The sequence below is a fragment of the Pinus tabuliformis genome, chromosome 4_2 (genome assembly GCF_031772625.1).
Source record: "Pinus tabuliformis cultivar Carrire ecotype Pingquan chromosome 4_2, CPIR1, whole genome shotgun sequence".
In the NCBI taxonomy this organism is placed as follows: domain Eukaryota; kingdom Viridiplantae; phylum Streptophyta; class Pinopsida; order Pinales; family Pinaceae; genus Pinus; species Pinus tabuliformis.
The window spans coordinates 911,072,654-911,097,243 of NC_142304.1; the positions used below are offsets into that span (position 1 = coordinate 911,072,654).

Sequence of the window (24,590 nt, forward strand, 5' to 3'; positions counted from 1 at the left end):
TTCCCTATTGGGTTTCCTGAGAAAAATGTGTCAAATTGTGCATGTGTTTTTATTCTGCTACATATGAATTGTTAAGAAACTTTGTATCTTGGTGAAACCAAACTAGTTTCAGTTTTCAGTTATTCATCTAAGTAGTTATTGAGTTTCGTAGAAATTTAACACTGGGATGATATGATTCTAGAGATTACCAATGATCTTTTGACACTGCTATTATTATCATTGTTTTAGTTCATAGTCAAGCACAAGGGCAGAGTTCATTCCTCGGATGAGAAGCTTAACTAGAATCACTGGTTGTATGACTACACTTAATCTCAAGTCTTTTGTTGTTAGGTAGGTTGGGATAGGGTAGAATATATCTGAATTAGTTCACCATTTGAACATTTTGTCATTCAAAATCCGTTTGTTTTGTAGTACAGGTCCTTTTGCTTTCTATAGGTGTTGGCAGTACATCTTATGTCCTTCCAAAAGTAGGAGAAAGGGTCAAATCTAAGGATTGTCATCCTTGTCGTGCATAATTTTGAGGGACTAGTTGTCAATGGGAATCAAGTATCTTGGGTGAACGATGATACCATTGAAGACATCCCATATTTCTTTATTTGTCCAAGTACCACGTGTAGGTACCAAATTAATGGTGATTGAACATGTGTAGGAGATGTATACCACAACTAAAGGTGCCCAAATGGAGAAAGCAGTTGTCAACTGGTATGGTGATTGCATCACAAAGTACAGAGTTGAAAGCAAAGTGATCAAGACCATAAATCATAAATCTTGAAAGTTAACATATCGAGATGCATGAAGACAAAGCATTTGCCAAGAGAGAAGAAATACACAAGGTAAAAAAGAAGGCAATATAAGTCTAAGAAATTAGTTGCCAAAGGTTGGACTACTCACCTTGAGCAATCTAAAGTTCTCATGCACCCCATAACATATGCAGCCCATTGTTAGCCCCTATGAGTGACAGTTGAAATTTCAGGACCAATACAAATTTTCAAGAAAGCTGATTTAAGAGGATGGGTTTTCTAGTATGTCATCCTTCAGATTTTGGTGAATATGAAATTCATAATGATGTCATGACTTCAGGTCAAATTTTGAGAATTTGATTGATATTCATATGGATTGTACAAGTCATTCCAGAGTTGGTTGGATGTCCTTGAAGAATAAAAGATATAGAATATTGATGTATTAGTAAGAATGGAAGGATAAATCTGAAGGAGGTAGTGAGAAAGTTATCCAATCATCTTTAAGTTTTCTAATTGCTTCTTCATTTGTGCCCAAAGAGTCAACAACCATTGTCTGGTCCAAATCTCCATTATATCAATGTCATAGCAGTGTCATGTAGTCATATGTTGATGTCACAAACTTGTTTGGATCAATGGGATGGTCTTATAGAATCAAATTTTGTGTCTTTCTCATCATTGTATCTCTTTATATCAATCTTGTTGTGTACCCCAAATTAATTATCAGAAGGTATAGAGGTATTGCCAATCACACCAAGCATTATCCAAAAGCGACAACCATTTGTATAGTGTTGGTCATGATGATCATGTTGCAGGTATAATTCCAAGAACATGAGCAAAGAAAATTCAAGGGGTCAACAGTGAAAAGCCTAACATTGCTTCATTGTTTCCACATACAGGTGGTGGAAGGGAACTGTCTTAAGACTTGTCCCTTTATACAAATTGAATATAGGTTATATCCTACGTTTTAAAACTAGGCCAGTTTGACTCAGAATGGGCATGGTTGATCGAGCCATACCCCTGCCTAGACCGACTAGGTCAAATATCCTGTTCAACTGTTACCGAATCGGCCGAGTTGGTCACTGATTCGACCGATTCAGTAACGGACCGGCCGGACCAACGAAGCCGGACTTAAACTCGTCGGTCTTGGTGACGAGAATAAAAGGCAGGTTGGGCAGACGTGAAATCACATTTTTTCTGTTTAAACTATTTCCTAGCCCCTCTCCCACACGTGTAAAGGTGACCCAACCCCCTCATATTTCCTCATAGCTATCTCATTGCATTTGCGAGGAGTTTGTGACTAAGTTGCACAAACCGCCGAAATGTTTCAAAGTTTCCGAAACGAACACGTTTAGAAACATCACCACCCAAAAATGGAATTGTCAGCAAGAAAAAAGTGTTGAAATTTGATGACTAAAATGTTTTCTGCAAACCCAACCCGATTTTAATTTCATTTTATCACTCCCATTCAGTTAAATGCCCTTTCCCATAAACATACATTCAACATATAGAATTCTGGAAATGAAATTTTCAGATTAAAACACATGGGACTATCAACACATGCTGAAAATAAATATGGACATAAACAAACCAGCAACACACATAAAAAAATACACAGACTTTTGGTCAACTTAGACCCAAGCAAAACCCCTTTAATCTTCTCCAGGGAAAACCTGTTAGAGAGCTCTTCAAATTTATTTATCTTTCAAGTTCGGGAAAAATACATTTGCAGACAAAACAAAATAGCAAAATACAACTTATCTCTTCAGCGCAAAACTCTTTGAAAACTATGCCCACTTTGCCTCAATTTTCGTACCCACTTAAAGCTGAAAATATGTACTGTACAGATACGACTGTACAGACTATATTGTACAAATTTTTCGAAAAAAATCTCAAAAACTTCTGTCAAACGGCATGCAGCTCACAGCATTAAATGTTGTTCGTACTGTACCTTTTGTTGTCTTTTATGCCTCGATTTTTGTGCCCAACTTTGCCCAGAATTCACTCATTCAACTTGTTGCAACAAATTTCTCCTTCAAAACTTTTTTCCAACTCTCAGCCTCCTTTCTCCAATCTGCTCATGAAGAATGAATGCAGTCTCTCTTTTCTTTTCCCCCTTTTGTTTCCCTAAATGACTTTTGGGCAACCCTAAGATCTAATGGCTCGGATTCATTTAGATCAAGGGATGAGAATAAATGTGCATTTAATTCTCACTTTCTATTTTTTAACTCACCCATTAAATAAAGTACCCACATTGTACTTTATGTCTAAAGTCACTTTTCACTTTATAATTTAACATTGACTTTACCACTTATAAAGTCACTTTCACTTTATAAAGTCACACTTAGGAAAATAATTATTTTGGACACTTTTCCCTAGGTAGAGACTAACCCATGGGAAACCATTTGTCCAAGGTACATTAAAAATCAACACTCCCTCTTACCGAGGAAAGTGTTTCTCACCACACCCATCTTGTCCCTGAAATGGACATGCTTGCCTCTTGGCAAGGACTTCGTGAGAACATCGGCCACCTGCTCATCTGTTGATATATACTCCAGCTTCACTGCCCCATTCTGAACATAGTCCCTGATGAAATGATATCTAATGTCAATGTGTTTTGACCTGTCATGAAACACTAGATTCTCTGTGAGTTTAATGCAACTTTGATTATCACAGTGGATAACTGTCGGTCTCAACTCCTCATCAAATAGGCCATACAACGACTTGCAAAGCTAAATGGCCTCACAACTAGCCTGGCTAATAGCCATATAATCAACCTTAGAAGAGCTCACAGCAACTGACTTTTGCTTTCAACTGAACCACGACACAACTGCCGAACCCAATCCGAAGCAAACACCCTGAAGTGTTTTTCCTGTCAGAAGCACAGCCTACCCAATCTGAATTTGTGTAACCTACCAACCTCACTCCATCTCCCCGCCTATAGTCCAGACCATAATCAACAGTCCGCTGCATGAAGCGAAGAATGTGCTTTGCAACTACCCAGTGCACCCTCCTGGGCTCAACCATGAACGGGCTAAGTGTGTTTCGTCTTATTTCCCTTAACCTGGGCTGCAAAGGCTTTTTTGGATCTTTAATGTCTCCTCTAGAAAGGAGTCTTGACTCTTCTTGAGTACATGTTGCCCATAGCTTGTCAAAAGTTGGAGAATTTTCTCTTGCACTAATACCCAATGCAAACACATCCCAAGATCTAGGTAGACCACCCAAGGTTACAACTACAAATTCCTTGTCAAAAACTTCTTCTTCAATGGCTTTGAGTTGGTCTCTTATTTGAGATATCATGACAAAAAATGATGCCACTATGTCATCTTGATATTACGAAGTTGTCCTCTTAGATTGATGGATTGATTGACATTATTAATGGTATACAATCCAATAATAGCATCATACATAGCCTTGGCAATTTTATGTTCAACAATATAGGGAATCAAATGATCCCTAACAAAATCTAATATGATGCTTCTTGCCAAAATATCATCTTCATGAAACTTCTCCTTTCCTGCTTGATCAGATGGTTCAGTAACTTTACCTGTGACAATTCCCAAAACTTTGTTTCTTTCAAGAATTATTTCAACCCTAGCCTTCCATGCCTTGTAGTTAGTAGCTCCTTCAAGCTTGCTTTCAGTCTTCATGAAGGAATTCATGATGAAGATTGTTGGTCACAATAGAGGACAGAATCCAAAACTCTTTAAAGTACCTTTTAGATGCCCTTCAAGTGCTCTTCAAGATGATCTCTCTGCTCTTTTTCCTTCACCAAAGCTCTGATACCATGTTGAAATTCTAGTGAAGCTAGGACTAGAATAGTTTTTCACAATTGATAACTACTTCTAATGATGCAATCAATTCTTTCTTTACACTTCAATCATCAAGTAGCTATACATGAAAAACTTCAACCATTCAATTCTTCAATAAGAGTAGTAAATAGAGATCACAATAAGCAATGAAAAGTAGACAAGAGACCAAGAATTAGGCTCATAGCCAGGGCAAAACCCAACCAAAATTCTTTCCTTATGAGAGAGATTATGTCCATCAAAAGTACATCAAGAATATTCCAATAAATCCAAATCTGGCCTTAATAGAGTCCCCAACCAAAGCTAGTCAACAAGAGAGAAAAAGTCAACTTTTGGTCAACTGAAATAATCTGCACAGTGAGGCCAAATTTCGGCCCTGAGATGGCTGAGTAGAGAGACTGAAATTTGGTCCCGAAGTAGCCACAAAAAAATCAATGCACTAGTCAAGAAGTCTCAGTCAAATCAACTGTCTTAGGATGCGATTAATGTTGGTCAACGTCCCAACACAAGAGCGAAATTACAGTCAACTAGAGTCAACAAACTTCAGAGATATTCGAGCTTCCAAGATGATCTAAGCAGAAGTCAAACAAGTGCCAAAGATGCCCAAGTCAATAATCAACGTAGCTCCAAAAGAAAAGTCAAAGCTGTAGAAAATCCACGAAATTTTGATATGCTAATACGAGCAATCTGAAATAAAATTTCTTCTCACATAAATACAAAATTTCTCTATAGATGCAACCGAATAGGAAAAGAAATAAAAGCACAATCACACAATTCAACAACACAGAATTGTCTAGGGAACCCAACTGGGAAAACCCTCTGCTCGATAAGAATTTTATTGATAGAAAAAACTGAAGAATTGATCTCTTACAAAATAATTGTTTCAATCTGAAAACAACCTAGTTTTCTTGCCTTGAACCAGACTTGAAACCCTTGCAAGACTGCTAATCTTTGCTGCCCTCTACCAATATGTGCACAATCTTCTCTTGCACACTCTTCCTCTCACAAGCTCCATGCACAAACTTGTGCTTTCTATTGCTTGGTCTCACCAACTCGTGCTCACCAAAACAATGATTAAACTTGTGCCTTCGTTCCTCCTTTTAAAGGCAATTCGAATGGTTAAAATTAGTGAGTTTTCTAATTAAGGAGTTTGCTTTTGTGATTGATTGAGTTAGCATGAGTTAACTGTTCATGCAACTCATCCTATTTCAAGTCAACCACTTGAAAATCATTTATTTGTGTTTTTCCTCAATCAAGTCACACTAGAAAATCAAGAACTTGACTTCCAATTTTAACACATCAGTTAATTGCATTCTAACTCGTCCTAATTTTTAGGGACTAATTCCTAAATTATAGGAACTCGTCCTATTTTATAGGGAGTCTCCTAATTTTTAGGAACTCGAATCATGCAGAAGAAGGAACTCGTTCTGGCTCCTATGATTAAGGCACAAATCAAGGAACCCTTTTCTCACTAACATTTTCAACAAAAGCAGATCAAAATAATCATTTTTGTCCTTCACAAGTGTGGTGATTCTCTCTGAAAATTGCAGATCGAACTTGTTGTGGTTGGTGTGTCAAATGAGTGCCAATGATTGCCCAATTTATATGAGTTTGACGTGGGCTAATTAGCCCTAAGTGGGGTCAGCTTGAAAAATTTGTGAGGTCGACTTGTACGGTTGCCAAAATAAATTTTCTTCATGATTTTTAATGAAAAATACCAACCATTGCTATCCAAATTTTCAACAACCTTCAAGTCCCACATTGGACCTCTCAAAGCCCCTTTCAAAACCACATAAATAAGGTGTTTCCACCTATATTCACACAAGATCTATTGAAGGCCATGACATGAGGACAGAGAATCTGGTGGAAGGGATCTCCATGACAACAGGACCAACCACAACATGCCATGTGTCCACAACGTGAACAGTTTTAATAAAAGCCTAAGTTGATGTGATATTTTCCTTACCGGCTTCAAAGGTTGTTTGAGAGAACTCACAGAAGGGGCATAGGCAGACAATGAAGAGTGCAGAACTGCATGGAATTTGCAGCACTACATAGTTGAAAATTATTAGGTTTATGGCACACAATTAACATAGGTTAAGAATCATCAAGTAAGCCCAATTTCAGGAAATGAGAAGGTCATTCATTCAAAGATCAAACCTGAAGATGGCAATCAAATTTGAATCTGTGAAATATATTGGTCAGTTGGAAAGTAAAGAAACACTCTCAGGAGTGTTTAAATGATTGTGTGATCATCTATGATTTTGTCATGGATAATCAATTTTGATTCACTATCATATTTCATGAAACGAAGTTGATCTTGGTTGAGATAGTCAACTTTGATAGGATGATCACTTCTTTAATTAAAGAGAGGATAAAGATGGTTAGATTATTATGGTTTGATGCCCCATGTATTGAAACTATTGTTGAAGCAATTGGGAATAATATAAGCATTCAATGGTGCCTCCATCTTTTTCTTTTTGTTCTATATGTTCAATCTTTCATTTCACTACTACAATTTGGTTTTGTGATTGAGTTAACTGTTTTCCTATAGTTGGAATTGATAGTTCTTTCTTAAAATAGTGAGAAGCGTAGCTATGAGTGCATCTCTCCTCTATGATTTTTACTGCAGGATTTCATTTGGTCCAAGGGGTGATCAGACCGTGTTGAGTTGTATATCTGATTGAGCAAGTTTCTGATAATTTCTTATTGCTTGAATTAATTCCTCAATGAGGTAGAATATCGTTCGCTCTCCCTTTATGTTGAGAATCTATTACCCAATAGTATAAAATGAAGAGTTGAACACCTGGTCTTCCATGATTGTTAAATTACCTTAAAACTAGCTATCTAAGGCTTAAGCAAATAGATTAGATCTAGTTACTTGTTGAAATTAACTCTTACATGCAACAAAAATTGAGAAAAGCATTCACCCACAGTGCACAATTATTTCTGCTTGTCTAGATCAGTTCATGATTCAAAATATCTTCAAAACTCACAAGAGCTCCCTTACAGTAAAAATGGCTTTCAGAAATTAACAAACAAACAGCAAACTTGGAAAATTCTAGTTTACATAGAAATTGAGACAGATTTGCACCACATGTGCGGCCTGCTATGCAATCCATACAGTTGTACAGTATCCATATCGCCTACTTTGCTGGGTTGTACGGCAACTCTTCCTCGACATTCGTCAGCTACCTTCTCCTCACTGAACTACTATTGAAACTCCTCACCAATGGCTGAAAATCAGATCTTTGATATTCTCCTTCACTCACATGACTTGTGAAATGAACGCTCTTTGTGTGTCTTTGTCCTTTGCCCTCTCTGTCTTTTATAACTTTGATATGAGCCAAAAACCTAATCTTCAATGGTTAAGATCTAATTGTGAGGGTTGAAAATGTAGCAAGCGAGGTCTTTTGGCTTGTGCCTTAACCAATGAAGACCTTGAAGTGTCTTTCTATCAGTATGAGTGCATGATCATGAGTTAGACTTCAGTTAGGATGAGTTATTTTCAGTTTACTAGAATAATCATCAAGTTAGCATGCGTAGAGTTGGAGCTTCAGTTAAGTGGAGTCTTCATCAGTTTAACTACAAAACGAGGTGGCAGTTACAAGTTCAGTTAGTGCAAGTTAGTTTTCAGTTTTGATTAAAGGAAGGATGAGTTAAGAACTCCAGTGTTGATTGGAGAGAGAGAGTGTGTCACTCTTAGTTAACTCGTCAATCAGAACTCGAGTTCTAAATTTAAACTGGGTCTCCTTGCATGCTCGAATTGGGTCTATAAAGAGGAGGATGAAGGCAAAAGAAATAAAAAGTTTTGTGCACAAGGTTTGTGAGACAAGAAAGTTCACAAGTTTACGAGAGTCTTTGATTGTGAAGAGCGCAGATCTTGTGTCCTAAGAAATAGGAGATCACAAGTGCACTAGAATTTAGGATATTGGATGTGCGCAAGTTTTGAGGAGTTGGGGTCCTAAGAAATAGGAGGCAGAAAGTGCACAAGGAAATAGGAGGAATTGCTCTAGGATTTAGGGGCCTCCTATGCGCTAGGAAATAGGGACCTAGTGCGCAAGGATTTAGGAGGCTTCTAGTGCACAGAAGAGAGCAATTTTTGCAAAGCAAGTCAAGGAGGCAACAAAGGAACAGTTGCATACTAGAGGGCCGAGATCGAGCAATGATCAAGGCAAGCCGAGATCAATTGTATCAGCTGAGATTTGTGAGAAGAAGCAGAACGCTTTCTCAGAGACAAATTGCTTTGTAATAGATCCAATTGCTCAAGAACAATCAATAAAATTCCACATCAAGGAAGCAGGTTTTCCCTATTGGGTTTCCTAAGAAAACAAGTGTGTCAATTTGTGTGCATGTGTTTTATATCTTTGGTGTTTATTCCACTGCTTATGAATTGTTAAGAAACTTTGTATCTTGGTGAAAGTAAATTTGGTTGTAGTTTTCAATTGCCTTGTTTTCAATTATTCATCTAAGTAGTTGCAAAATTTCATTGAAATTTAACAGTGAGATTAATAGCTCGCTTTTGATTAAATCATTAAGTGAACCACCTTAGTCACTTTATTAATTAAAAGTCACTTTAATAAAAAGACATTCACTTTATTAATTAATTAAAAAAGTGAACTTCTGGAAAAAGCATAGGATACATTTAATGATGATTTCCATAAGTAGGCACCCTCATAGAAATACCTATCTGACCTAACAACACTAATAAGGATTTTAAGGATTTTCCTAAAGCAGGATGCCCTGTCGAACTTCTCCATATCTACTCAGGCTCTCAGTTACAACAATTTGACAGCATAGCCCAAACAATGTCCCAAACAATAAGTACCGAATCATGACAAGGTCGACCAAAAGTATTTCATATTGTGTTCTTGTATTTTCATAGAGCTTGTTATTAATTGGAGGCATCAAGCCTCATTGATCTTGTATTAGGCAATGTTATCAAAACTTGACTAGTCATGAAACTAGCCACAAAACCACAAACCAAACCAAAATGGTATAAATATACAAATTTTGAAAATACATATATATATGCATCCATATCAATCCAAACCATTATACACAAATATGCAAAGTTTCTCGTATATGGGGCAAAGGGTGCATATAACCAAAATAGCACTAAGTGCAATCCATTTTTGAACCAAAAATACATCAACAATGAGGCTCTAGATGGTCTGTAGTGTCCAAACAAAATCATTCTACAACAAATACCTACATATTATCAAAATAATTGCCTATATTGGAATCCTCATCACCAATATCACCCTCTAGGCATTAAAATAAGATAGAAAAAGGTGAATATGTCAAGTCGAGATTTTGTTTGAGTGATGGGTACATTTTTACTAGGGTTATAACAAAGGAGTTCAACAATCAATGCCACCAACGTCGAGGTACATAGAGGGTTTGGTGCTCTTGATTAAATGCTAATTCCAAACCCTCATACATGACAAAATCCAATAGAAGTGTTGCAATTCCCCCAATCCTGTAATCCTGAAAATCCAATAGAAGTGTTGCAATTCCCCCAATCCTATAATCCTGAAAATTGTTAAGTCCACTGGATTTTGAGTGGGATCTGAAATTCTACTTTCTAAATATGGAATCCAATGAGGTTGGAACCCCTCTTAAACATCCTAAAATAGTTACATAGCATTAGTAGTGTTGTAAAGTTGAATATCAAGCTGCCCCTCATAAATTATTATTTTTTTAAATGTGTTCCCAAGTCCTTAATCGCATTGTACAAAACCAGCCAATTATGTACCGAACCGGCTGGTTTGGCAAAAAAGGTCTGGTTCAATACCAAACAGGCCAATTCCATGCAAAAACTAGCCAGTTCAGTACCAAACCAACCTTTTTTGTATAATGTCCCCTATCCCATGAGCTAGAGACATGACTTTCGCTTGCCTGGCAATCTTCTAAGAGGCTAGCGAGAAGGGAAAGTTAATCTAGGAGATCCATGAGGATTTACCCAATTTTGTTATTATTAAATAAAAAGGGTAAATAATAAAAATAAGAGAGACAAAAAAGTATTGTATTTTAAAAGGGGCAAAAATCACTTAGGAGGGAAAACTGATTTCTTCAATAAAATAATATTAAAGGAAGATCTAGAAGCTTGGAGAAGTCTCGATGAACGATTATAAAAGAAGGGAGCTCAATGATTGGTCATTCGAGTCTGTCATATCATTTGCTATTGGTGAGGAGCTCAAGTGAGTTCACTTCCGAGGGTTTCAGATGAGGCCCTCAATCTAGCTTCGGTGGATCCATTGCCACCCTAGTTAGAATTCTTTCTGTTTGTTTCAGAGATCTTCGGTGGATGCCATTACCACCTTAATGGAATTCTTTCTGTTTGTTTCAGAGATCTGATCATCAGTTTTGCAGGAGATTGTTTGCATCCTAATTTGTATTTGCAAGTCTATCTTTCCTATACTCAGGGCCGAATGCTATTCAGGAGACCGAGTGCCAAGGTTGGGAGCTGCATTGGAAGCAGTGATCTCAACATCAATCTCCAAAGCCGAGAGCATCAACAAGAAGGGATCGATTGGCAGAGAGTGTAGAAGCCGAAACTTCCATTTCAATTGCCCAGGAAGCACGCATCAGTAAGACCGAGGGTCCATTGTTTGCAAAAGAAAGGAGAAATCAAGATCACTATTTGGGGAGTCACATAAATATAAGGAGGCTGAGACTATTCTTTTCTAGTATCAGATCGAGTAGCCTGTGCATATGTGGAGCTCCTTCCGGTGGAACGAGGGCTTTCAATGGAGTTCATCCTAGCATAAGGAGTACGATAGATACAATGATGCGTCCATCAATAGTACTACTATGGTCCCTAACCCCATTTCCCTGCTCATTGATCAGATGAGAGGTACTTCCCATTGTAGGAATTTACAGGGTAAGTTCCTCAGACAGAACACCAAAGGACACCGCTCACAAACAGATCGCAGATCAATACACCAGTATTTTTGACGTGGTTAAAACCCTCAAAGAGGGCAACAGTCCAAGGCCTGAGCCAACGCGGCCACTTCAGGCAATTTATTAATAAAAGAATGAAAATTTACATATGCTTCTCTCATAGACGGATTACCCTACAAATGACCCTCCATGCTCTTTAAATAGAGATCATGAACCAATCGGGTGTTAAGCCACGGATCAAGTGTCGGTAATACCGAGGAGAGAATGAACCGTCGGATCACTACATATCGTGACCGTTGGATTGTAAGTTACAAAATGTACATAGTAAAGAAACACACTTTACCTAACTCTATACTAGACCAAGTTGTACTTAACTATTTCATATGTGTCGAAATATCCTAACATCCCGCCTTAAGAACAACTTGGGATAGGATTGAAGGATTTACAAATATGACACAATAGGAGAAGGAAGGAGGCACTAGAGCCTATCCCCCCTTAATGACAACTCCCTGAAATCCAACCATAAATCGAAGTTTAGTGAACTTCGCCTCTGTGAGAGCCCTTGTAAAGATGTCTGCAACTTGATCATCTGTTGAACAATATTGCACTTCAAGAACATGGTCGTGAATGAGCTTTCTGATGAAGTGCATGTGCAGTTCAATGTGTTTGCTGCGCTGATGTTGGACTGGATCTTTGCATAGCTGAATGGCACTTTGATTATCACACCAAAGTCTAGTCGGATGCTGCTGCTGAAAGCCAAACTCTGACAGGATCTGACAAAGCCACAAGGCTTCCTTACTAGCTTCTACGGCACCATGATACTCTGCTTCTGTTGAAGAAAGAGAAATGGCACCTTGTTTCTTGCAAGCCCATGTAATAGGTCCTGAACCAAGAGTGAACACATAACCTGCAGTAGACTTCCGATCATCAGGGTCACCAGCCCAATCGGAATCAGTGAAACCAACCAATAGAGGAGTTGCTTTGGCACTATAATGAATCCCAAACTGAACTGTACCTCGAACATAACGAAGTATTCTTTTAGCTACTTTCCAATGGCTTTCATGTGGGTTTTGCATAAACCGAGCAACAAGGCCAACGGCAAAGGAAAGGTCAGGGCGAGTATGGGTTAGATACAAAAGTTTTCCTACAAGTTGACGGTATAAGGTAGCATCAACTTCAGGAGAAGTACAAGTGACTGAAAGTTTGACTCCAGACTGAAAGGGAGAAGGGGCTGGCTTACAGTCTTCCATGTGAAAATGGCGTAGAATATCACAGGCATACTTGGACTGAGAAAGGGAAATACCTTCCTTGGATTGCAAGACTTGGAGACCGAGAAAATAATGTAAGTGTCCTAAGTCTGTCATTTCAAACTTCCTTTTAAGGCTAGACTTCACATGGTTTATAAGGTTGGGATCACTACCAGTCAGGATAAGATCATCAACATAAAGAACAAGAATGATAAGGGACTTGCCCACTTTCTTGGTGTAGACAGTATTGTCAGAATGACACCTAGAAAAGCCATTTTCTAAAAGAAAGTTATCCATTTTATACCAAGCTCGAGGAGCTTGCTTGAGACCATAAAGGGATTTCTTAAGCCGACATACAAGGCTGGAGTCTGTTTGTATAAAACCAATAGGTTGTTCCATATAGATTTCTTCATGCAAGTCCCCATGCAAGAAGGCGGATTTAACATCCATCTGATGGACTTCCCATTTGAAAGAGGCAGCAAGGGAAAGAACAAGGCGGATAGAGTTCATTTTGGCAACAGGGGAGAAGGTTTCAGTATAGTCAATGCCTTCAACTTGTGAAAAACCCTTAGCAACAAGACGAGCTTTATGTTTATCAACTTTCCCATCTGGTCCATACTTGGTTCTGTAAACCCATTTGCATCTAACAAGTTTTCGTCCCTTTGGTAGAGGAACAAGATCCCATGTATCATTTGCCAATAATGAATGATATTCTTCATTCATAGCTGCTTCCCAATCTGGATGGCCTGAAGCTTCTGCAAAGGTGTCAGGATCATAATTCACTGAAGCTTGAGCCAGTAAAGAAGAGGCTCTCTCGAACTAAGAACGTGTACGTCACTGATCTGTAGGATCACCGGCAAGATCACCTGCTGCATCCCGAGTAGCACGGACCCATTTTGGAAGCTGAGGAGCTGAAGGAGGATCCTGAGAAGGTGGGGGAGGAGTTTCATCCTCGCTTTCATCATCTGAAGAAGAAATATTTTCAAAAGTAGAAGAGATAGGGAGAGGTGGCACATCCGCCGAACTAGGCTCGCAGGCCGATATATTTTCAGCAAACTTTACATCTCTTCTAATGATAACATTTTTGGACTTAAGTGGAATAAGTCTATATCCTTTGACATCTTCAGAATATCCAACAAAAATACATTTTTCACTCTTAGGTTCTAAAGCTTTATGTTTCTAGAATATGGGCCCATGCTTCACTTCCAAAAACACGAAAGTGACTTACATCTGGTTTAATTGAGCTCCATGCTTCTTCTGGAGTGATATTCTTTAAAACCTTAGTAGGAGTGCGATTTATTATGTAATTTGCACAGTTAATTGCTTCTGCCCAATAATTAAGACTAAGTCCTTTAGATTGAAGCATACAATTAGCCATTTCCTTTAAGGTGTGATTCTTCCTTTCAACTACACCATTTTGTTGTGGAGTATATGGAACAGTATGTTGCATTTGAATTCCATTCTCAATGCAAAAGTTGATGAATGTGTTTTTAACATATTCTCCGCCATTATCAGATCTTAGCTTAAGAATTTGATGTCCAGATTGTTTTTCAACAAAGGCCTTAAAGGCCAAGAACATGTTAAATACTTCACTCTTGAGTTTTAAGAAGTATACCCAAGTGCGTCTGGAGAAATCATCAATGAAAGTTAAGAAATACTTGTAGCCAGAGAATGAAGCAACTGGAAGTGGACCACATAAATCACTATGCACAAGTTGTAAAGGCGCTGAGGCGTGCCAAGAGGCACGTTTTTCAAAATTGTCCCGATGATGTTTTACGAGTACACATCTGGAACAAACACCATCTCTGCAAGATACCATTGGAAGACCTGTCACCATATTTTCTTTACATAGATTCTGAAGAGAGCAATAGTTTAAGTGACCAAATCGCTCATGCCAAAGTTTGCTCACTTCATCATTATGAGCAACAAATACTGAGGGAAGATTTGATGACCCAAAGTTGTGAAACTTATACAACCTTGTAGAATCATCAGCAATGCCAGTAGCTAAGATCTGTCTAGGATCTCTTAGGTCCTTAATTACAACATCGTGAGGTGAAAATTCAACGATTTTACCTTCACCTGAATGAGTTATCTGATATACAGATAGAAGGTTGCAGGATAAGGTTGGAACACATAATACATCATTAAACTGACCATTGTCTATATGAACAGTTCCAGTCCCTACAACACTAAGAGATCTATCATCACCAACATATATATTTTTGGTGTTACAATCATTTAAAGAAGAAAACATGGCTTTGTTTTTGGCCATGTGATAAGAAGCTCCAGAATCAATGAGCCACTCATGAGAATGAGAAGAAGAAGATACATTTAGTGCATAGCCAGACCGAGATGCTTGACAACCACATGCAGAAAGTGCCATTCCTGAAGATGAAGTTGAAGTTGAAGAGTGCTCCAAATGGATGTTATGCTTCTTCATTGCTGCTTCCAAGGCTTCCATCTTCTTAAAGCATTTGGATTCTAAGTGGCCATCACTATTACAAAAGTTGCAATGTCTATCAGTCTTCTTCCCTTTGTTTTTATTTGTCTTATCATTTTGTTGAAATGATTTTTCATTTTGAGGCTGAAATTGCTTAGGACCTTTGTTTGGTTTAGGACCATTCTTTTTAGGATACAACTTCTTAGGATTCTTTGGATTTGGTTGCTGCTGGTTGGCTAACGCTTTCTTAGAAGAGTTTCCAAGATGAAGAAGACCAAGGTGTAAGAGTTTTTCTTGTTCTCTTATTAAAGAATCACAAAAGGAATCAAAGGAAGGGGACTTGTAGGCTTGTCCTTGAGAAATGAAGGCTTCTCTTGTAGAATGGAAGGTGGAAACAAACACAGAATAGGCTGGTCCCAACTTAGTAAGAATGAAGTAGATAAGGCTACTATCTTCTTTCTTAATCTTAACACCTTCCAAGAAAAGTCTAAGGGTCTTGAACTTGGACAAAAAATCTTCAATGCAAGAAAAATTATTGGGGTCCAATGTAAGCAATTCATTTTCAAGTTGATGGGCTTTAAGTTCATTTTTAATTCCAAAGACTTTAGTAATCTGTTTCATTGCTTCATCATGAGTATCAAGTTCTACAATATGGAATCTAAGATCTGGAGAAATAGACATCCCTATCAACCCACGTGCTTGGTCTTGTCTATTTTCCCATTTAGCTGCCTTGTCTTCATCTTTCGGTTTGGTCTCTTGGCCTGTGGCTATTCTGTAAAAACCTTTACTTCTAAGTAAATCCACAATGTAGGACCACGATTGGAAGTAGTTGGTGTTGTCAAGAATAACTTGGCATGGACTTTCCATTTAAAAAAAAAAAACTGAAGCTATAGATGCTGAAACTAAGTGTTTCAATGGAAAGATCTCGAAAAATTAGGCCGTTTCAAAAAAAACGGTTTTGAAAACGGCTTCTGGATGAAGAAGTTATGGCTTTTTGAAGAAAATTTGATGAAGTCGCCGACGAAGTGCAGGAATGTGTGGAAATGAAAAATCCGCCCTCACAAAATGGAGACTTGAACCCAAGACCTCTACTCTCATAAATTAGCTTTGCACCAAGTGAGCTATACAAAAAGTTTGAGAGAGAGAGAGAGAGGGGGGGTTGATGCTTTGGGTTGCGTGCTTGCTTTGAGAAAGCTCTTTTTCCCTACAAAACAAAAAACACAAAACCCAACACGGACATACAAAAAAAAAAACGAACCTTACGGCTCGAAGTTAGTTTTAGCCGAAAACTAAATATTTTTCTCAATGTTTCTGATTTTCCGAGATCACACTAAGGCGCAGCGGAAAAGAGCATATGCATGAGAAAAATCCTTCCTTTCTGTTTCTGATTTGCCCGGATCGCACAGAGTCGCGAGGCAAAGAGCATACGCAAAAATGAAAGGTTCAGATCCGGTAATAAAAAAGGCTAAATAAACCGAAAACTGAAAGAAACAGAGAGAAAATAACTGTAAACTGCAGATAAACATTGTATACCTCCAGATCTTAAAAATGACGCAGCTAGGGCTACCGGAAACCTTTTCGCGTGAAACAAAAGGGGTTCCTCACTGGAACAGATGCTCCCAACACAACAGAGCAGTCCTCTCGACCCGAAAGCAGTCAGAAACAGTAGATCTAGGAAACAGTAGTCGGATGCAGTTCTACCGGCTTCAGATTTGGATCACCAACGGACGTGGCCCTCAAATAGCTCTGATACCATGTAGGAATTTACAAGGTAAGTTCCTCAGACAGAACACCAAAGGACACCGCTGACAAACAGATTGCAGATCAATACACCAGTATTATTGACGTGGTTAAAACCCTCAAAGAGGGAAACAGTCCACGGCCTGAGCCAACGCGGCCACTTCAGGCAATTTATTAATAAAAGAATGAAAATTTACATATGCTTCTCTCATAGGCGGATTACCCAACAAATGACCCTCCATGCTCTTTAAATAGAGATCATGGACCAATCGGGTGTTAAGCCACGGATCAAGTGTCGGTAATACCGAGGAGAGAATGAACCGTCGGATCACTACATATCGTGACCGTCGGATTGTAAGTTACAAAATGTACATAGTAAAGAAACACACTTTACCTAACTCTATACCTAACTCTATACTAGACCAAGTTGTACTTAACTATTTCCTATGTGTCGGAATATCCTAACACCCATGAGTCCCAGACTGTATGGGTAGGATGCCTCGATAGGAGAACTAATCATCCTGTCTCACAGGAGAACTAATCATCCTGTCCCAAAGTCGCCACGGGAGAACTAATCATCCCGGCCCACATGAGAACTAATCATCCTATTTCACAGTAGCCACAGGAGAACTAATCATCCCGGCCCATAGGAGAACTAATCATCCTGTTCCATAGTTGCCACGAGAGAACTAATCATCCTGGCCCACAGGAGAACTAATCATCCTGTTCCATAGTTGTCACGGGAGAACTAATCATCCTGGCCCACAGGAGAACTAATCATCCTGTTCCATAGTCGCCACGAGGTATCACAGGGAAAAGTTGAACCTATCACCCTGTACATAGCGCACCAACAGGGGAGGGTGAGTCGCCCCGTAGTCGTATGTCACTCCAGTGAGTACCCCAAGCCCCCTAGAGCTCCCAAAGCTCAATGCATACAACATGTAGTTCCCTTATATGAAAGTCTCTCAACGACTCCATGTCGTTCGGGAAAATCACAGATTTGACCTTTCCTCGGGGCTTTAACAAAGTGTCTGCGACCTGTACATCAGTCTCAATGCGGTGGAGCCTCCTCGCTCATTGACTTACCATATCCCAAATAAGGTAGTATCTGATGTCTATCTGCTGGAGAAATCATCGAATACGCAATTCCTCAATAATCGAATCCCCCCTTGGTTGTCACAAAGAATCACAATGGTATTCATCATGTGTACAAACAACTCATTGATGAGCTTCCACAACTAGGCAGCTTCACACAAGATTATACTCGTAGTTATGTATTCGGTCTCGGTGGTGCTTATAGCAACCGACTTCTGCTTCTTGCTCATCCATGATATCAAAGCAAAATCCAAAGAAAACCAACACCGAGAAGTTCTCTAGCGATCCTCCACACTACCTGCCCAGTCAACATTCGAATAATCATGCAGCTTCATATTTCCGGCAGTGTATCTCAATCCATGAGAGATTGTGCCCTGAAGATATCTCAGAAGATTCTTGGCACCAATCTAGTGAGGCTCAACCAAATATGAGCTCACCATGCTAACTGCAAAGCATATATACGGACGGAAGTTCACCAAGAACATCAATGCAGATGAGTTTATGAAACTCAAAGGCATTTCCCAAATCTGGTCCGGCATCACCACCATATAACTTCTGAAAGTTAAGATCCTCGAGGTAGTCACGGGCTTGCAGTTTACCATTCCATATCTGGAATCCAACTCCCTCTTACTTCTGCAAGTGAGAGGGTCTGCACCTATCAGAAATAGGTCATTTCTCAAAAAATGCCAATATGAGAGGTTTATCATCCACAACCTTCAAACAATGGTTTGGATCGGCTTCACTTTTAGTGAATCTCAGCTTCATCAGACAGCTGTCAATCCTCTCATATTAGGCCCGGGGTGTTTTACTTCAAGCCACAGAGGGCTTTCTTCCACCTGTATACATGAGATTCCCAATCATGAATCTCAATCCCCTCGGGTTGTTCCAAACCTGTGGACCTACTACATGAGGGGAATGGTCCCCTTGTAAGATTTTCCTTCGGTACATCTCAGACATGTACCTTCATGCTCTTCTTGAATACAGGTATCAGAGTCACCATCTGACTCACATCGGTTAGGGCCTCATAAAGTAGATTTCAAGTGTTATAGATGAGATATGTCATGATCCCCAATGGACCATCCTACAACTTGACACAAATTGCCAACCCTGAAGCCATAGTAAAAGCATCTTTGAAAATTACATTTTCAAACACGTACCTTTCCATCGATGAATGCCACCCTGTAACCTTTGACTTCCATTGCCAAAATGGACACCAGGTTCTTCTTATGATCAGATTCTGTAAATGAATCGAGTTACCCTCATTCAATTGAGGGGTAACATTCCCTACACCCTTTCCGGGATAGGTGGCCTTGGCTCCAAGTATAATCCCATGATTGTTTCCATCTCTACAAAATTAGAGAGAGCACCCTTCTATCTGATAAAGTGCCTTGAAGCACTATAATCGATAAGCCAGATTCCCAAAGAATTTGAAGGAGAGGGTCAATACAAGATAGTGCTTCTTTATCTTATCAGAAACAACATTTGATTCTTCATACCTGGGGTTCCTTGCTTTCTCTGAAGAGTCAGTCATTTCCTTGATGACCTGCATTACATGTCATTCCTCTGACCATTGAAGATGTCCTTGGAATGATTGTTATCATCATCAAGTGATGTGTCACTGCCATTCAGACACTCCTTCGCATATTTGGCCGAACTAGTTATCTATCTTTCCTTGCACCCTGAAATCTGGTCTCCCCAATGAAGTGATCTTTAGATAGGCCATGTTCCGTTGCGCTATTCTGATAATATTTTCTGCTTCAACTTCACCCTCGGTGAATTTGAAGAGGGATAAGAAATCCACTGATCCTTTTGTTCTTTCCCAATTGTCTTCGGTGATTGCTCTTTCACTCTTGCTTGGGTTTTGTCTTCACCTCAGCTCTGATACCATGTTAATTTTAGGTATGTTCTATGCTTAGAGCAATTTATTTCAATTTTCACAATTAGCTCAATATCTTTTCCAGATTAGCAATCACATCAGCATTAAAGTAAACTGCAGATAGAACATAAACATAAATTGCAAAAGACAAGCCAAGACAAGAGGAGACAAGATGTGGCGCTAACCAAAGACAAACCCCAATGTGGGGAAACCCTTGATCAGTTCTTCTTATATGTTCTTCAATAGTTCAGCAGAGAGAGAGAGATAGTACATATACATCAAAAGTCAACACTTTGACTTGACAAGATAAGAACATAGATCTTCTCTAAGAAGATGTCTCATGAGGTAACTGATATGGACTCATGTGATTCCATCACCCTATCATAGTGCTGCACCATTATACCATGTCCATCATCACAGAGCTGCACCATTATACCATGTCCATCATCACAAAGCTGCACTATGCTGCATCACAGCTAAGTTGTACCTCATCATGTTGTACCCATCTTGCTGCTCTTCATCATCATGTTGCACACATCATGTTGTTGCACCATATCATCATGCTGCACCTCCTTGTGTTGCATCTTCAAACAGTACCTTATTGTGCCCATCATGCTGCATCATCTTGATACACTTATGCTGCACCTTGATAGACTTGTGCTGCACACCCTGATACACTTATGCTGCACCTTGATACACTTATGTTGCACCTTGATACACTTGTGCTGCACACCCTGATACACTGCCCATAACAACTCTTGCTATGGTGCTATGGCCGGCGGCCTAGCACATAGCAAGTTGCAACAAATGTATCCTAGATAGTGTCCAATCATTATTAACGCAGCAAAATTTAGTCTGTAGAAATGTCAACTCTTGAACATGTTGTAATGCTGCAATTCAGGGACTGGTTAGGCCACAGTCCCTAACAGCCCATCTAAGCTTGCTCTTAATGACTGCAGTTGTCTTCCAATGAGATGCTGCCCTCCACGCTGCATCATAACAGTCCTCCTTGATATAGTAGACCTCCCAAATCGTCCCACTAATGAACTGCTGTAACCTTCTCTTTTCCTGTGGCTAGGGCAGTCATGAGACTGCATATAAGGAACCATTCAGATCCCTTCTCACAGCAGTCTAAGGGCACATGAAACCCTCCACAAATGCAGCCTAGAATAGTGTTAAGGTGACTGTGTTTAGGCCTGCGTTCAGCCATGTATAGACTGCGTCTAGGGCACGTTTAACCCTTCCTTAGATATGCAGTTAAGGCTCCTTTAAGGCTTCCTCATGTCTGCGGATTAGGGCTGCCTTGCTGCGTGTAGAAGTTCCCCTAAACAGTGGGTAGATCTCCCTTCTTTGCTGCGGATTAGGGCCTCCACTTGGCTGCGTATAGGGCTCCTTCTTTGCTGCGTATTAGGGCCTCCTTTAGACAGCTGTTAGGGCTCCTTTTGGCTGCGTATTAGGGCCTCCTTTAGACAGCTGTTAGGGCTCCTTTTGGCTTCTATTAGGGCCTCCTTTAGACAACTGTTAGGGCTCCTTTTGGCTGCGTATTAGGGCCTCCTTTAGACAGCTGTTAGGGCTCCTTTTGGCTGCGTATTTGAGCTCCCTTTGACTGCGGCTAGGGCTGCATTCTTCAACTGCGTCTAGGGCACATAGAACCCTTTCTTCACTGTGTCTAGGGCTTCTCCCTCTTGACCTCTCTAGCCACTAAACCCAAACGAGTGGAGAGAGATCTTAGGAGAAGTGAGTGTGTAAATGACTTGAAGACCTCCTCCTTTTATAGTAAAACGTGGAGCACAAGAGGGGGCAAATTAGTTGCTGGCCGACCTTGACGAATTGTCCCATAACACAAATAAAATCATATCTCCATGAATACTTATCAGAATCGGATGATCTTTAGATCAATCCTACACCTCTCGATGAGAAGAGTCCAAGAAAAATATCAGTGGTCATTAATAAGATGACCCACATGGAGTTTGGCCCTAGTTGCCAATTTAACAAGAAGTGACCATTCAAAGTGTACATTGCCTCTCAGAAAATAAAAAGAAGCAGTGTACAGGTGTAATCCCTCAGTAGCAAAATCAGAAGCACCATTAATTGTCTCTTCAGCAGTAATTTACTGAGAAGACCGAGCTCTCTCTGGGTATTCGTGGTATTCATCTTCAGATTGGGAGGCTCTACCAGTTGTTTCTCTTCAAGTTGTAACTTCTGAAGCTTGCTCAATAAAGTTCAGAATTTGCCTCTTCAAAACCTGTGTGCCAAACTGTTGGTTTTTTTCAGATTTTGTTCATCAATTGTTTGTGGGAGGTTATTAAAGAAATTTGCAAATATTTTTGGAAACATTTGCTTGAAAAGGGTTATAATTTGCTCTAAATAGTTAGAAGTCCTGCCTGGTACATTAAATTTTGATTATGTGCCACCGGTCAAACCAGTTAAGCCCTGAAAATAACTGGACCGGCCACTAAAACCGTATTCGATCTGGTTCTAACTTCTGATAACACTAGTGTTAGGAAAGCCCCCTTAGCTGGAAAATAACTAACCTAAAGTGACAGAAGTGTTGTTGTGGTGACATTGACGGATTCCTACATTGCAATAGAGCTGCCCTGATTGGTGTCAGGGACTTGAGGTTGTGCAATGCAATTTTGAAAGGTAGCAATGGGGATGATTATAGAGAAACTAATAGCAAGTTCAAACAACACTTTCTATGCATTTCAAAAAAGGGAATTGGTATACGCAATAAAATTGTAAACTAAGCACGCGACAAAAGGTTGAAATACTTCGGTTATAGTTGGCATCAAAAACTGAAAAGACCTTTTCTAGCAAGCATGTATCTTCGCTAAGTGAAACTAGGGTGCACAAGTTTACAATACAGTATGTTGCATTCGAATGCTGAGGTTAGGAGTTAGGAGGTTAAATTGAGTGGCCATACTCCAATGCATCCCCTGCATGCCCCAACACAAAAAAAAATCTCTCAAAATTCGTCCCACCCCACTTTTCTCCGTATTCAAATCTCTTCATCAATGTTTGTCATCTCCCTCATTTTGATCGTGGAATTCCACCAAACTTCCCTAGACAATCATTCACCTCTACCAATTCGCCATCACCCTCTTTCTTTGAAGGTAATGTTAGCTTCGATTCACCTTGACAATCTATCAACTGAGCCTATCAACTTCAACACCCTTTGCCTGAATCTTTTAAAGGCTAATCAAAAACAAGTGGCCTCCATCAGCTTCCTTTTTTATTTCGCAAACTATGGGGTAACCTCCAACATATATGCACAATATTTTTCAGACTCAATGCATCCACTTCACCTCCAACATATATGCACAATATTTTTCAGACTCAGTGCGTCCACTTCGTTTCCAGGCAATGACTGTATAATCAGATAGCATATCTTCTGGAACAGATTTTGAGCAACTTTCATGTTTCTATGCCAAATGGGAGAACTAATCATTTCATCTCTAATAATCTGCTACGATATTTTCAATATTTCTGAAGTCCCTTCTGGTCCAGATTGGATTCTTCTACTTATAAGAGGAAAAAAGTAAGAAATAAATAGCATACCTGTGAAATCCGGATCTGCAGAGACTCTGCAGTGACTAGGAAATTTCACTGTTTGTTGCTGGCTTACAAATCTCAATGTCTGCAACAAACACGTAAAATCTGCTTCCGCTTTCCAATGCCGTCAGACGTCAAATCTCCCTGAGCCTTCTATGCGTGATAACAATCGCTGTCTGAACACTGGTGTTCGACATGACGACTTTTTGATACTGGTATTTCTACTGGCCTGATGTTGGAGCAGGGTTGAATAAAAAAAATTCTGAGCTGGCAATTGTTGCTGCCGTTTATGCCATGACCATTTTGCTGGTTTGAAATCCACAGCTGCAGATTTCTATGCTCGTGGATGAGTCTGTTTTAATTAGTAAGGGCAACGCTCCGTCACACGTAGAATCTACACTGGCCAACTATTTATGCAAAAACCCTAAACCCCTTCGATTTCTGACTTCGCTAACTTAACGTTTTGACTCGTTAAATTTATAAAAACTCAGTCTAACTAATCTACCTTTCGGTATTTATATAATAGTTACACAATGCCATTTGCAAATCTAAATCTAAATGTGTTAATGTCTAGCACAATTGGTTGAGGGCGAGTCTTATTAGCAAGGCGATTTAATATCAAATCTCATGGGCTGGTTGCTAGGGAAGGAGATATGCTAAAAATTTTAGTCATTTTAGGGTTGGTGTGGTCCAATGTCGAGTGCAATCCCCACGTAATTTTGACGGCTTAGATGCCTCTAGGTTGCGGTGTGATCCTCGGATGACTTTGATGAGTTAGATGTTTTTGGAAAATCAAAAACAACTTGACATAAAAAATAATAATAATAATAATAAATAAATAAAATAAAAATAAAAATAAATAAAAAATAAAAAATCTAGCAAAAGCATTGAATTTATTTATACATTTAAAAACATATTTTAAATAGCAAAAAAATGCACAATCTTATCTAATTCTAACAAAATAAACTAAAAGATGTATTAGTTACACTGCAATTTTATAAAACTCAAATTTTATACACATTTTAAAAAAATGTATTTTAATTCATTTCTTAAGAGTGGAAATTAAAAAGTACAAAAAGGTGTAAATATTTTAATTAAATAGTATTTAGTCTCATGTATAAGATTAAGATTAACTTAGTACATGATGCCTTTGGAGGCAACCTCTACCATGACCATGAGAGAAATTAG

At 39.2% G+C, this 24,590-nt stretch overlaps 1 protein-coding gene across 3 annotated transcripts in view; it reads right to left on the reverse strand.

Moving 5' to 3' along the window:
* Window positions 1-23,887, reverse strand: part of LOC149172629 (nucleolar complex-associated protein 2-like) — a 186,393-nt gene extending 162,506 nt beyond the window's left edge. Inside the window, exon 1 of one of the 3 annotated variants that reach the window (XR_016259090.1) lies at window positions 23,409-23,887. The gene's annotated coding sequence lies outside the window, so the exon portion shown is untranslated. The remainder of the gene's footprint in view (window positions 1-23,408) is intronic. The other 2 variants (XM_089424387.1, XM_089424386.1) reach the window with 2 other exon arrangements.
* Window positions 23,888-24,590: the final 703 nt, after the last annotated feature.